Source organism: Bos javanicus, chromosome 8, assembly GCF_032452875.1.
Source record: "Bos javanicus breed banteng chromosome 8, ARS-OSU_banteng_1.0, whole genome shotgun sequence".
Taxonomy (NCBI): Eukaryota; Metazoa; Chordata; class Mammalia; order Artiodactyla; family Bovidae; genus Bos; species Bos javanicus.
The window spans coordinates 61,223,894-61,239,362 of record NC_083875.1 but is presented as its reverse complement, the minus strand read 5'-3'; the positions used below and the strand labels follow the sequence as shown (position 1 = coordinate 61,239,362).

General features: G+C 40.6%; 1 long non-coding RNA gene across 1 annotated transcript in view; it reads right to left on the bottom strand.

Moving 5' to 3' along the window:
• Window positions 1-1,224: 1,224 nt before the first annotated feature.
• LOC133252766 (uncharacterized) overlaps window positions 1,225-15,469 on the bottom strand; it is a 22,303-nt gene continuing 8,058 nt past the window's right edge. The window contains exons 2-3 of the long non-coding RNA XR_009738075.1: window positions 2,196-2,263; window positions 1,225-1,597 (exon numbers count right to left, since the gene is read on the bottom strand). This is a non-coding gene — a long non-coding RNA (uncharacterized LOC133252766). The remainder of the gene's footprint in view (window positions 1,598-2,195; window positions 2,264-15,469) is intronic.

Sequence of the window (15,469 nt, the reverse complement as noted above, 5' to 3'; positions counted from 1 at the left end):
GGATCAACCCTCTGCATTCAGATTACCCAAACTGAAAGGTCTGTTATTTGCTACTCTTTACTCCTTACCTCCCCGGGTTTGGTCTAGCGGGGAGGTAGGGAGACTGGGGTCACTCTTTGTGAAAGACCCAAAAAGTCTATACTTTTCTCACTTCTCCAGCTGTCCTCCTCTCCCATCCAGAGAATCTTTATCTAGACCAAGAATCAGTAGATTTCTTCTGTAAAAGGCCAGATAATAAATATTTAGGCTCTGTGGGCTACACAGTTTCTGTTGTAATTACTCAACTCTGCTATTGGAGCGCAAAAGCAGCCATTAACACTACATAGATGAACAGTTGTGATTTTACATTTCAAAAAACTCCATGGAACTTGATTAATTCTTTTTTAATATAATTTTATTTATTTTTGGCTGCACTGGGTCTTCGTTGCTGCACAGGCTTTTCTCTAGTTGCGAGACCAGGGGCTACGCTCTAGCTGTACTACCCAGGTTTCTCATTGCACTGGCCTCTTGTTGCGGAGCATGGGCTCTAGGGTACTCGAGCTTCGGTAGTTGCTGCACCACGTGGGCTCAGTAGTTGCAGCTCCTGGGCTCTGGAGCACAAGCTCAGTACTTGTGGTGCACAGGCTTAGTTGCTCTGCAGCATGTGGGATCTTCCTGGATCAGAAATCAAAGTCATGTCTCCTTAGTAGTCTCATTTTGAGTTATTTTTATAATTTAAAATTGTAAAAATCATTCTTAGCTCACAGACTTTACAAAAACAGGCATTGGATTGGATTTAGGCCATGGGAAGAACTTGGCCTACTGGCCATAATTTGCTGACCACTAACCTTAGATCATAACTTCTGTACAACGTTTCCCAAATTTGAAATCTGGTTTTTTTAGGGATGGAACTTGAACTTGATAGTAAGTTACAAATACATGGGATTGTTGCAGAGAAGAAGCCAGTTCTGACTTCATGTCCAAAATTGTTTCTTTGACTTGCTTTTCATTGTTTTTGTTATTATAATCATATATAATAGCCTGCTTCAGAGGACCCTGCCCCTCTGCCTGACTGTAAAGTGTTTTGGTTCAGCTCACAGAGAGATAATCTGACCCTGCCCACCTGTGAACAGCTACAACAGAAAGAAGAGATAAACACCTCCCTTCCAAAGACTGGCCATTCCCAGATAAATTTTGGAAGACTGAAGACCCTTTCACTTTACTTCCCCACTGCCCCTTCCTCTCTATTTTACCTTTTGACTTTAGTTCTTCATTGCTTTTCTCTCTCTGACTGTATAAAAGAACCTGGCATCCAGCCCCTGACAAGATGGTTAATTACTCTGAGACATTAGTCTGCTATCTACTTGGTCCGCCAGTTTTCCAAATAAAGTCATATTCCTTGCCTCAACACTCATCTCCTGGATTCATCAGCCTGTTGTGTGACGAGCAGAGTGAGCTTGGACTCAGGAACAGGATGTGTCCACTTCAGCTTTATTGTTGGTCAGTTGCTCAGTCGTATCCAACTCTTTGCGACCCCGTGGACTGCAGTACGCCAGGTTTCCCTGTCGTTCACCAGTTTAGGACAGGAAATAAAGCTGACTCTTTCATTTCACTTTAACTGTTGGGTGGAGAATGCATCTAGAACTGAGGGCTAAATCCTCACTTTATTCCAAGCATGATTATTATAGATGAGATGCATTTTTGAGAGAATTACGAAGCAAGGAAAGAAAAGCATGGTCAGTTAGACCATGATCTGCAGTTTGATACTTGACATTGATAAATGAATAGACATCTCCAGCTTCTCTGAATAACTTACCTACGTGAAAAAGACACCTAATAGTCTGTTTAAATGAGCTTGATGGTTTAGCAAAGTAACATATAAGATGTCCCATAGTGAATGAATGTCATTCCTTTTAGAGAAGCGATTCTCAACCTTAGCTGCATTTTAGTCACCTAGAAAACTTTTACAGCTCCAAATTCTATGGCTACACCACCGTCATTGAACCAGAATCTTGGGATGAAGACGCTTCCAAATTTTGGAGAATTTGTATCCAATGTTGGGAACCATTACTGTAGCATAATATTCAGAATTTCTTCTCTTTTACCAGATGCACTGTGTCATGTCTGATATCAAAAGACACAAGTTACAATGCTTACATGATCCTGTGTAGTCTAACTCCTAAGTAGACTCAGATTCTTTGATTATAAACACGTACCTTTCTGGCCTTGAACCTGTGTGCCAGCTCCAGGTGAACTCCAGGCGGGCTTCTGGATTATGCGTAACCTTGGCAACAAAGAATTCTGCATGTACAAATCAATTTAAAAAATAGCAGAAGACTTGAACAGACACTTCACAAAAGAGGGTATGTGAATAAGTACGTAAGAAGTTTCCCAACATTTTTAGTCATCAGGGAAATACATTTTAAAGCCAAAATGAGATATAATTTCACAACTACTAACAATACCAAAAGACTAACAGTGCTAATTATTGGCAAAGACAGAGCAACTGGAACTCTCATACAATGGTGATGAGAGCATAAAATGTCACGACTACTTAGATAAACTGCTTAGCAGTTCCTTATAAACTTAAACCCTCACTTATCCCATGACCCAGCAATTTCACTCCTAAGAAACCAGAATAAATATTCACTAGAAATATTCAAGAATGTTCATGGTAATTTTATTCATGATAGCCCATAACTGCAAGCAACTCCGATATCCACCAACAGGAAAATGGATAAACAAATTGTGCTATATTTGTACAATGGAATACTACACAGCAATAGGGAAGAATGAAAAATTAATGCACGAAAAACACAGGTGAAACTCAGAAACATTATGTTGAGTGAAAGAAGCATGACACAGAATATGTACTGTGTGATTCTATTTACATGAGGTTCAAAGAGAGGAAAAACTAATCTGTGGTAATAGAAACCAAAGCAGTTGTTTTCTGGGAGATGGGAGGTGCACAGGATTGACTGGAAAGGGGCAGGAGAATGAGGGAAATTTTTGGAGTGATAGAAAAGTTCTAAAGCTTCATTGGACTAGTGGTTACCATGTGAATACAATTGTTAAAACTCATAGAACTGTACACTTGAGATACATGCATTTTATTGTATATTCATTGTACCTCAAGTGAAAAATCATGTAAGAAGAAGGCTGGAGTCCCTAAGACCACATATCATTGATTCCTCTCTTCAGGAGGCTTCTAGACCTTAGCTGAGGTGAGGATGGGCACAGGCTCTGAACAACACTCTGGCCAAGGCTGGGGTCCCAAATCTTCCTCAGCATAAGGGCAAGAACCCAGAGGTGGCAAAGTGAAGGGGCAATCAGAGAATATCAAGTAGTGCCATTGTGCAGTTCTGCTGGAGGTTGGGGTGTGTAAAGGAGAGGCTGAGAAACAGAAATGGCCATTGAATGCCAGGCTGAAGAACTTGATCTTAACCATAGATGATGGAGTCTGCTGGAGATTTTGAGCAGAGAGCTTCTCAAATAAGTGTCTTCTTCTTGAAGTTTTCACTGATTCACCTTTCATTTCTTCTTAATGCCTTTTTGAATTCAGAGGAATTCATGAAACTTATTAGCTGAAGTTCCTCCTCCTGGATTCTATCAAACTCATAACCTTAGTCTCCTGATGATGAGCAAAAGCATGAAGGCTGCTGTTTGCTTTGGATTCAGACTTGTCTAATCCTTTCTTAGTACCAGGGAGATGCTTTCATGGAAATTTTCCCGAGAAGCTTATACTCTGACTCCATTTTCCTCATCTCCAATTCATTCCTCACACTCAGCAATCTTATTTCTCTTTCCACTATTCTTAAACCACTCTCATAGAATGCTAACCCTATTAATTAGGAGTCTGTAATAGTTTATCTAGCACAGTAGAACAAATTACCCCAAACTCAGTTTCGTTAAAACCATGATAATCATTTATTATCTTTCATGTTTTTTGTGGGTCAGGATATCAGACAGGGCACCACCAGAGTGGCTTGTCTCTGCCCTTTGATGTCTTGAGTTGCAGCTAGAAGACTTGAAGACTAGAGGCTGGAATCAGTTGAAGGCACATTCACTCATGTCTAGTGATTCAATCTGACTGTCAGCTGAGACCTTAGCTGGGATTGTTGGCAAGAATATCTACACATGGCCTCTCCAAGTGGCTTAGGTTCTCTTACAATATAGTTGGGTGAGTTGCAGAGGCAGAGAAAGAGAAGGGGAATTTCCTTTTTATACCTTAACATAGGATTTCACACAACATCACCATGCCAAACTCCACTGGTTAGGGCAGTCAGAAGCCCCACCCAGACTCAAGGAACAGGAACACAGACACAGTCACATTGCATGCAGAGAATGTACAATAGGATATAAATATACTGATGCAGCCATCTTTGAGAAAAACAATCTGCTACACTCTTTAGCTTTTGTGTTGTAGAAAATCCAAGACTAACTGGCTTAAGCAATGTAGAAATTTATTGAGTCACATATGTGAAAACTCCAGGGGTGGGCCTGACTCCAGATAAGGCTTGACTAAATCTTAAGCTGTCATCGGAACCTGGTTTCTCTTTCTTCATCTCTGGGCTTAGCATCTTCTGTACTAGCTTTTGTCTCAGAAGCTCCCCCTCATAATGACAAGATGTTGCCACATATCCTCCATCCACATATCCTCTCTTGCTCAACTACTTCAGGAAAAGAAAAGTCTGCTTTTCTGATATTTCACACAAATACCCAGGAAATTGAGTTTCTTTGGCTCTAATTGTCCTAAGGACTTGGCTTGTGCCCATCCCTCAACAATTTACCGTTGTCAAGGAAATGTTCTGTATGAACCAGCTCAGACTTAAATCACACATCCACCTCTGTAGCTAGGGGCAAGGTCAGCATCACCCAAAGTCACACGTCTTCTGCAACAGAGATTAAATCATCCTTACCCCTGGAGTTTTCACATATGTGAGTCAATACATCTCTTCTTTGTTTAAGCCAGTTAATCTTGGGTTTTTTGTAACATGAAACTGATAGAGTCTGCAGCAGACTGTTTTTTCCAAAGAGGGCTGCGTCCATCTATTTATCTCATTGCACACTCTCCTCTTGCAATGTCACTGATACACCACCCACTGAAAAGTGAGGTTTTACTTCTCAGACATCAGGAGTTTATATTTCTCACATCATAAAAACCCTAGAGTCATGACTTCCCTGGTGCTCCAGTGGCTAAGACTCTGTACTGCCAGTGCAGGGGGCATGGGTTCGATATTTGGTTGGGGAACTAAGATCCCGTAAGCCATGTGGCGTGACCCAAAGATTAAAAATAAAAAGCCTAGAGTCATACAGCTACTTGTGTCCATCCAGTGGGTAATGATTCAGGGCTGGTAGAGCTGTGACTCTCTTGATCTTTCTACTTTTTCTCAAAAGATAGATGCCCCAGCTCTAGTCATCATGTCTGACTAGACATTATGACTCCTTTGTGTCTCACACCACATTGCCACTGCTTGCTGTAAAAGTAATCAGGAAAGTGAGTATAGGGTAGGGGGTAGGTAAGGGAGAAGAGGGATGGGAGTGATATTAGCTTATCCAACCCACTTCAGTCCTAGACATGCCACCTTCATCTGAATCACATGGCTCCAATAAGAAGGGCTGTGTCATCTGTAACAAAATTGGAGTCCACTTATTGTAAGAAGGCTAATAAAATGCTGGATGGCAAGTGTGAAGAATGACCACTAACTTCAGGTCTTTTTAAATTCCTCAAGTCTTTTATTTCTGTGAGAAGCTAGAAGAAACTCTCACAAACTCTTACTGGTAATTGCCAAATTCTATAGAAGTTTAAGTAATTTTATTATTGGATCTCTTTTTCACGTTTGATGCTGCTGGTTTCTCTCCTTCTTGCAACTCATTGCTTCTTCACTAAAACTACGTTTCCCTTGCTTCTGTGACACTGCTCTTTTGGTTGTCTTGAACCCCTCTGGCTATATGATTTATGCATTTGAGAGGCCCTTCTTCCTTATCCTGCCCCTTACCATGGACCTGACTGCAGTCAAACACCTTTCTTATTCTGTCTATTCCCTTCTCTTCGTCGAGTTTCTTAACTTGATTGCTCAGTTCAGCTATCTCCTTCTTATTCCTATAATAAGGAAATTTAAGATTGTTAATCTTCCTGTAAGTAGAGATTGGGCCCATTCCCATAAGCTTTGTTATGTAGTGCTCTACCTTTGGTAAATATCTAAATAGATTTTGCTTTCCTTGAATTTATTTTGTAATATGAATTATGCATATTCTGCTTTCTTTTTTGTTTGCACTTGCCTGTTGTCTTTTCCTAAAGGTTATGTTTAATGTTTCTGCTCATTCATATGTTGCACACACTTGACTTAAACACACACACTTAACTTTCATCTAGCACACATATGGACCCTCTTTATCCTCTATGTTGATTAATTCAAATGCCACTGGCACAGGCCCAGGGATTTCTGAACTTATGGCCCACTATTGAAAGCACTTTGGACATCCTTGATGTACTTCATGGAAGAGATGTTGAGGGAGCTGAACCAGGCAGGATTTTTTGGTTGCCAACAACAGAAATCAGTTCTGGATAACTTAAGAAAAAATTATATGGGCTAGCTCACAGCAGAAAAGGAAAGGCTGAAGAACCGAACGCACCCATCATCCACAGGCCAGGTGGCGCTAAGTGGTAAAGAACCATTTGCTAATGCAGGAGACACAGGTTTGATCCCTGGTTCGGGAAGATCTCCTGGAGAAGGGAATGGCTACCCACTCCAGTATTCTTGCCTAGAGAATCCCATGGACAGAGGACCCTGGCTGGGCTGTAGCCCATAGGGTCACAGAGTAGGACACAACTGAAACTACTTAGCACAGCACACAGCACATCATCCACAGGGAATGTTTCTTATGGAAATATGCAAATTCATTAAACATAGGAGAAAACAATCTGTATTCCTTCCCCCGAGCAGACACTGCTCTAGGCAGCAGACAGTCAATGGAGAATATGATGATGGCCTGCTTTCAAGACACAGATGTTTAGCATTGATCTAGACCCAATACTATGGCTCAACAGCCTCATTTCCTGACACTTTTCAGGCATAAATTTCAGCCTACATTTCCTGCCATGCACTTCCCTGGTGCACCAGGTTCTTTAATGCTTCCATAATTTTGATTATGCTTCTTCTTCTATTAATACCTGTAATGCCCTCTCCCACATCTTTACTTGGCAATCTTCTATTCAGTCTTCAAAAATCAAGGAAAATGTCACTACTATTGGGAGGTCAATAGTGACTCTCCCCTTTTCCCTGCACAGTTCAGAACTATTTGAGATGTAGACAGAGGGACTGGCTGATTGAGATTAAAATGTCATTTTTATTATTAATAAAGTCTAGCTTGGAGAATATAGTTTATATTTGAGGTCAAATGACTTTGTTAATATCTGGCCATGGAATTAGTCAGACATTTTTAAAAAATGAGGCCTCCAGCCTCCAGGCCAACATCTTGACTGCCATTTCACAAAAAATCTATTACCATTGACCTTATCTCATGCTTTGCTGGCTGTCTGGTTACTCAGCTGCCTCTCTGATGGGCTGTGAGCTCCTAGAGTCCTGAGCCTTGAACTTGGTCATTTAACTCTGTCCCAACACAGCAGACAGATGAAAGGCTCAAAGAGAGTGCGCTGGATGAATGATGACTGCCTTCTAGCCAAATGAATGAATGCTGGAGATTCCCAGGGTTCTTAAGTCAAAAAGCAGAGACTTCATCTAAGGGTCTTTCTGAAAAACCAGACCTAGGTCTCATAATAGCAACATCCGAGGGAGAGACTACTTTCACTTGGAAAGGTTGCCAACACCGCCCCCGCCCACCTCCACCAACCTCCACCCCAAATAATGGACAGAGGGGAGGAGTCTTCAAGTATCACTGCAAGAAGAAATGTCACTTTCGGTAACTGTGCGTGGCAAAGCAGGATTAGAGCAAGGAGACAATAACTACCCTATTAACGCCTCACTTCATAGCTTACTTTTCCAACAGTTTTCTAAGGCATTCAGAGATAGGACTGTAGTTTCATTTTGTTGAAGAGAAAGCTGAGAATCAGAGAAAGAGAGCAATGAGCACAAATTCACATGGAAAGGAAGTAATCCTTGTATTTCAAACAGAGAATTGTTACAAGACTCTCCAGTGTCCTTCTCAAAAGACTCTTGTCTCCTGAGACTCAGCCCAAGCCTGCACTCCCCAAAGACTCCTAGGCAGAGATAAAGTAAAAAGTAGTTTCTTTCTTGCTGAGAACACTTTCAGCCTATTTGCAAAGAAATCCCAACAAACCAAGTGTGAAGGGAGAGGGATGCAAGACTTGTGAAATGGAAGGGAAAGTATTGAAGAAGTTTCTGGATGGCAGAATTCAGCTGTAGTTCATTACAGCCCCTCCCTCCTCTTGGAAGCCATCTTGGGATGATGTTCTGAGCCTGAAATTCCCGCTCCTTTTTGCTGAGCTCATTATGAATGTTGGGAAGTGATGTGTTGGGGGAGCAGAGTTGTGGGAGGGAGGAGGGCATTGTCTGGATTTCACCAATTGACATCACTTATGCCCTCTTCTCTATACTCGTGACGCACTTTATACAGGCTTCTATCATGCGTCTTAACAACCCACCTCTGTCTAAATCTTAAGAACTCTTTTCTGGGATATTTGATAAAGAATGAATGATTTCTGCAGTTTCTCAGGAGCCATCTGATAAACATTAATAATTGAGATGAGGATGAAAGAAGAGAATATTGAATGTCAGTATTTACAAATGCTTCTGCCTTCTCTCTTTACCCTCTCACCAGGAGAGAAACAGAAGCTGAGAGTAGACTAGACTGCTTTTCAGGAGAAAGAATGGGAGCAGGGAAGGAGGAGGAGGGAAATCAGTAGAGGCTGAGGATGTGAAGAGATGGAGACTGTCAAATGAACTGTCACCCTAAAGAGTGGAACTGTAGGAGCAGAGCTTTGTAAGAAGGATTTTCAGAAAATAGCTGTATGTTTTGTGATATAGCTCCTCTCTGTTTTCAAGGATATTCTGCAGAGATTTATACTACTTTTCAATGCTTTTCAGAAGTTGCATTTCTTTAATGCATCACTAACCTAATTTTGTCCTCAAAACTTAAGATACATTATAAGTAATAATAAGTAATTATAATTATTATAAGTATTATTATTATAAGTAAGTATAATTATAATTATTATAAGTAAGTATTATTATTATAAGTAATTATTATAAGTAATAATACTTTTTTTTTCCCTTTTTTTGGTGACACCGCACTGCTTGCAGGATCTTAGTTCCTTGACGAGGGATTGAATCCAGGTCACAGCACTGTGAGCACCAAGTCCTAACCTCTGAACTACCAGGGATGTCTCATAACACTTTTGATATTATTATACTAATCGCAACTACTCTTTATTGAATGCCTATAATATGCCAGGTCCAGACATTCTGTAATCACTGCAGAATGATCACAGAGAATCACTCATTCACTGCATTTAAATTTTTTCTAATTGACTTCAAATAATTTCATATGATTATTGATTCATACATAGAGAATTGCCATTATAATCTGTTCCTGGAGTCATAAACTCACATGTCTATGGGGATCAGGTGCTAGTGAAGTGGGCCATGGTTAACAGTATAAAATTGACATTGATCATGGGAGTCAAGTGATCTAAAGGAGGAACAGAGACTGATCAGATGGAGATTTTATGCCCCTAGGAGGGAACTTCTGATTAGTCTTAGTCAATTTTATCCTGAGAAAATGTGGTCTCATTGTTACTGGACTTTGTGTAATTTTTCCCAGAGAAGCTAGAAATGCCTTTTATATATTCCTGATTTTTAAATTTTGTGTTCTTTGAAACATTTGAATATAAATCTTTAGGGTAACTACCTTATGTCCCCTATTAAAATAGGCCAAAGAACAAAATAAAGTTAGTGTCATTGATAAGAAAAGCTAAAGCCACTTGGCTCTTGAGAAAAAATGGAGACCAGAATGAGGACAGGGTTTGTTGCAAAGTTTCTGTAGAAACTTGGTTTCTTTATTACCCAGTTTGTGTACTTTAAGTCTGTACTTTTCTAACTGAACCCTGGATTTCCCTAAAGGAACTGTGATTCTAGATAAGAATAATATAGTGAAATCATGAAGCAGAGCACTCAAATTTAAAAGATAGGCTGTACTCCAGCTAAGGGAGACAATCAGATCTGTTCTAGGCTTCTCTCCACTTCCAACTACAGTGATTTCTGGGACTGGATCCTATTGGTAGTCCAGAGGTGAAATCCATTTCCTAATCCTTCCACCAGCATGGTGCACTCTAGCTGAGTTCTGTGTCCTCAGGCTAGAGAAGAGAGTAAGAATGGAGAAAAAGAATGGGAGTGGGAGAAAGGGAGGGAGGTGTAGATTTTCAGGCTCAAATGATGTCAGAGCAGGGAGGAACCTTAGATAGCAGGCCAGTCCAATTTTCAAAAATCCTTTTTTTTTTATATTGTGAAATTAAGATATTCTCTTCTGCCTTCATTTATAGATGAAAGAACAAGCTCATAAAGCGACCATGCAATGTCAGTGAAGTGCAGGGACAGCTTTCACAGAGACAGACGTTGGGATTGAACCAGATTATTACCAATAGAAAGGGAAGAGGCTGGAATGTTGGGAAGTTTCATTCAATTATCTCTTTTTATGTCTGGTAAGAGACTGGAAAGAAAAGGACAAGGACTGTGTTTAAGTATATATGTGTGCTCAGGCTCAGTCACTTCAGTTGTGTCCAACTCTTGGTAACACTATGGACTATAGCCCACCAGGCTCCTCTCTCCACACGGTTCTCCAGGCAAGAATACTAGAGTGAGTTGCCACGCCCTCCTCCAGGGGATCTTCCAGACTTACTATGATTCTGTGCTCAGAGTTCTATATTGCCATTTTACTTAAGTATTACCACTCCCCTGGGGAGGGGTATAGTTATTCTCATATTAGAAATAAGGAAATTGGGGATCAGAGGGCTAATTAACTTATCCGGTGTCACAGTACTAGAAATGTAGAGTAACTATCAATAGAACCCAGGTCTCTCTGACCCTCAAGTTTCAATCCCATGTCCACTTAACCTCTATGCAATAATAGTTTATGAAAAGAATGATGATATTTTCGTTATGATGGCTGTATTTTTTCTTTTTTTGTTTTTTTTACAACTTTGCAAGCTTACTTTCTATTTACAACTACTACAAAATATTGGCTATATTCCCTGTGTTGTACGTTACATCCTTGAGCCTATTTTACATTCAGTACTTTGTACCTCCCACTCCCTTACCCCTACATTGCCCCTTTCTACCCATCTCCATGGGCTTCCCAGGTAGCGCTAGTAGTAAAGAACCCATCTGCCAATACAGGAAATGCAAGAGATTCAGTTCCATCCCTGGGTCGGGAAGATCCCCTGGAGGAGGGCATGGCAACGCACTCCAGTATTCTTGCCTGGAAAATCCCATGGACAGAGGTGCCTGGCAGGATATGGTCCATAGGGTCGCAAAGAGTTGGACACGTCTAAACCAACTTAGCATGCATCCCTCCCCACGCTAACCACTAGTTTGTTCTCCATGTCTGTGAGTCTTCTTCTTTTTTTGTTATATTCACTTGTTTGCTGTATTTTTAAAATTCCATATATAAGTGCATATATAGCATTTGTCTTTGTCTTATTTCAGGATAAGTGTGCATTAATTATGCAATCTTCCAATTTTTATTCTGAAGTGGGAGAATGGGAAATAAGTACCTAGCATGCTGCAGCCCATGGAGTCACAGAGTCAGACACAACTGAGCAACTGAACAACAGCAGCCCACTGACAAACTACAAGGAAAGGGAAAAGAGTCCTGCTGCTCAGACACAGTGGCACCATATTTTGGTAAGGAATGAAGAAAACCCAACAGAATTGGGTTCTAAGGCTATCTTCCACCATAATCCAGTCATTTGACTTGGTCTTGGTTTTCTCATATGTAGAATGGTACAAAGAAAGGATTAGATCAAATGAATTATGAGGTTCCTTCAAACTCTAAGGTCTATATTTCCAAGGCTAGATAGAGGTGCCCAGTGGGAAGATGTTTTTAAATCAGCAAGAAAGCTAACAAGCAAAAAAAAGAAAAAAAAGAGTAGAAGACAGGTAGACTACAGAGAATATCTAATCCAGTATCTAAAACATTGAAAAGAGATATCTAGTCTGTAGCAATGAGCCCTTGCTCCAGTGAGATAAGCCATGGCATTTTTGGTCAGTTCTGAAGGCTAGAATTCCTTATAATGAGTCGAGGTTGCTTTCTTAGTCCTAGCTGTGCCATCAGGACCACACAGCCTATTTCAAATACTCTTCCCCAAGTTAGTGCTACAAATATTGGAAAATAATGAGTATATCCCCTGAGTTATCTCTTCTCCAGGTTAAATATCCTCTGGGCTGCCATTCGTCTTTCAACACACATGGTGTCAAGTCCCTTGACCTAGGCTTATTCATTCAACAAACATTAGTCAGGCAATACACATGTGCCAGATTCTGTGGGTTGTTGCTGTTTCTGAGTCACTAAGTCATGTCCAGACTCTTTGCGACTGCATGGACTAATAGCCCACCAGTATCTATATCCATGGGATTTCCCAGTCAAGAATACTGGAGTGGGTTGCCATTTCCTTCTCCAGGGGATCTTCACAACCCAGGGACCAATCTAGTACCTCTTGCATTGACAGGTGGATTCTTTACTTCTGAGCCACCATGGAAATGTAACTTAGAATACAGAAGAGTGAGAGTAACTTAGAATACAGAAGGTAAATAAGATGTAGTCCCAGTACTCAAGTGGCTTAAATATGGACCCAGTTCGCAGCATCCCTGAAAATTTACATCAGTAACATCAAAGATCACTGATCACAAGTCGGCATAATAAGTATAATAATAATGAAAAATTTTGAAGTATTATAAGAATTACCAAAACAGATACTAACTTAGCTGTTCGAAAAATGGCCCCAATAGATTTGCTCAATGTACAGTTGCCACAAGCCTTCAATTTGTAAGAAAAAAAGAAAAAGAAAACCTCAGTATCTGCAAATCACAATAAAGTGAAGTGCAATAAAATAAGCCATGCCTGTATTACCTAATGGGAATGACAGACAAACAGAGAACCTCCTAAACCATTGTACCAACCCTAGTAGAAAGTGTGCAAGTCTAGTGGGAGTCCAAGAGGAAATAGTTCTGCCCAGGAGATCAGGAAGGCTCAAGGAGGAGGTAAGACTTCTGCCTCCATAGGTCCATGCATAAATCATTTTATCTTCCTCTCATCCAAGGACTTTACCTCCTTCTGTCTTCTTTTCTTGGCATTTCTCTAACACATCCTGTTGGAGTGTTATGTTTCAAGAAAAAAATTTAAAAATATATTCATCTGCCACCTTAGAAATGTTTTCATAAGAAAAAAATTTAGCAGCTTGTGACAAGAATGACTATTTCAGCACATAAAGTCTGAGATAATTTCACCAGCTCCCATTCTTCCGACAGTCCATCCAACCTGGCTTCTTCTCTTTCATCATTTACTTTTTCTTCCTGTCTCTTTCAGTCTTTCTCTCAATCTCCCTTTCAAGGCATTTTTATATTCTCATGGTTCTTCCTCACAACACAGCCCCCCTTCCCCCTATTTTTTTTAAATAAACTCAAAGGGGTTAAGCAAGGGGAACAAGCTCGGAAGTCACAGAAGTAGGATTTGAACCTATCTCCTCTGATAAATATTCATATTCAGTTATAGGAAATAAGTCACAAGGTTTCTACCTAACCCTTTGCTAATCCATTATATTTGAAAATATAATCGTTTCCAAAACACACCAAAACTCAGACTGAACTCTCCTTTCTAGTTGCCCTCTAACCTTCTTGAATAGAATATCTTCTCCCAACTGCTTTTAACCTGTTTCTACTAAAGGTACATATGTCCAAACGTTCCATCATCACTTTCACATCAAAAACTCAACTTCTCACCATGTCCTGAGGAGGTAGATTTGTAAAAGTACTTTATTTTATCTTGGAGGGATGTAGCATGATAAAATAAACACAGTGTTTCCTAAACGTTGGTAATTTGTATACTTCTTTCATGATTTTTATCACATTCTTATACCAGTCGCACATCTTTTAAAAAATATTTTAATTCGTTCACCTTTAAACTTAAATTTTTTGTTAATATTTGTTTGTTAATATTTATTTATTTTATTTATTTGGATGTGCCAGTTCTTAGTTGCAGCATGTGAGATCTTCAATCTTCATTGTGGCATGAGAATTCTTAGTTGTGGCATATGGGGTGTTAGAGAAGACTCTTGAGAGTCCCTTGGACTGCAAGGAGATCCAACCAGTCCATTCTAAAGGAGATCAGTCCTCGGTATTCTTTGGAAGGAATGATGCTAAAGCTGAAACTCCAATATTTTGGCCACCTCATGCAAAGAGTTGACTCATTGGAAAAGACTCTGATGCTGGGAGGGATTGAGGGCAGGAGGAGAAGGGGACGCCAGAGGATGAGATGGCTGGATGGCATCACTGACTCGATGGACGTGAGTCTCAGTGAACTCCGGGAGAGGGTGATGGACAGGGAGGCCTGGTGTGCTGCGATTCATGGGATCACAAAGAGTCGGACATGACTGAGCAACTGAACTGAAATGAACTGAACTGAACTGATGGAGTCTAGGTCCCTGACCAGGGATCAAACCTGAGCCCCCTGCATTGGGAGCCAGAGTCTTAGACACTGAAACACCAGGGAAATTCCTCAACTTAAATTTTAAAGGAAGCTTTAGATTACTACATAATATCCCCATCCATAAAATCAAAGTGCGTTTTATGTTTCCTAAACATTAAAATAAAGGCATAACTATTAGTATCTTTAAATATTTGTCTTGAACTACTTCAAATAATCTCAGGAGCACATTGGTGAAAACAGGGCTGTTGCCATTTGCATCATGGTCATGTCAGAGCTGTTCAGGGCACAGCCTGTGGCTGTACACATTAACCCTGAGTAAACCTTCAGTTCAGTTCAGTTCAGTCACTCAGTCGTGTCCAACTCTTTGTAACCCCATGAATCGCAGCACACCAAGCCTCCCTGTCCATCACCAACACCTGGAGTCCACCCAAACTCATGTGCATTGAGTCGGTGATGCCATCCAGCCATCTCATCCTCTGTCATCCCCTTCTCCTCCTGCCCTCAATCCCTCCCAGCATCAGTGTCTTTTCCAATGAGTCAACTCTTCGAATGAGGTGGCCAAATTATTGGAGTTTCAGCCTCAGCATCAGTCCTTCCAATGAACACCCAGGACTGGTCTCCTTTAGGATGGACTGGTTGGATCTCTTTGCAGCCCAAGGGACTCTCAAGAGTCTTCTCTAACACCACAGTTCAAAAGCATCAATTCTTTGGTGCTCAGCTTTCTTCACAGTCCAACTCTCACATCCATACATGACCACAGGAAAAACCATAGCCTTGACTAGACGTACCTTTGTTGGCAAAGTAATGT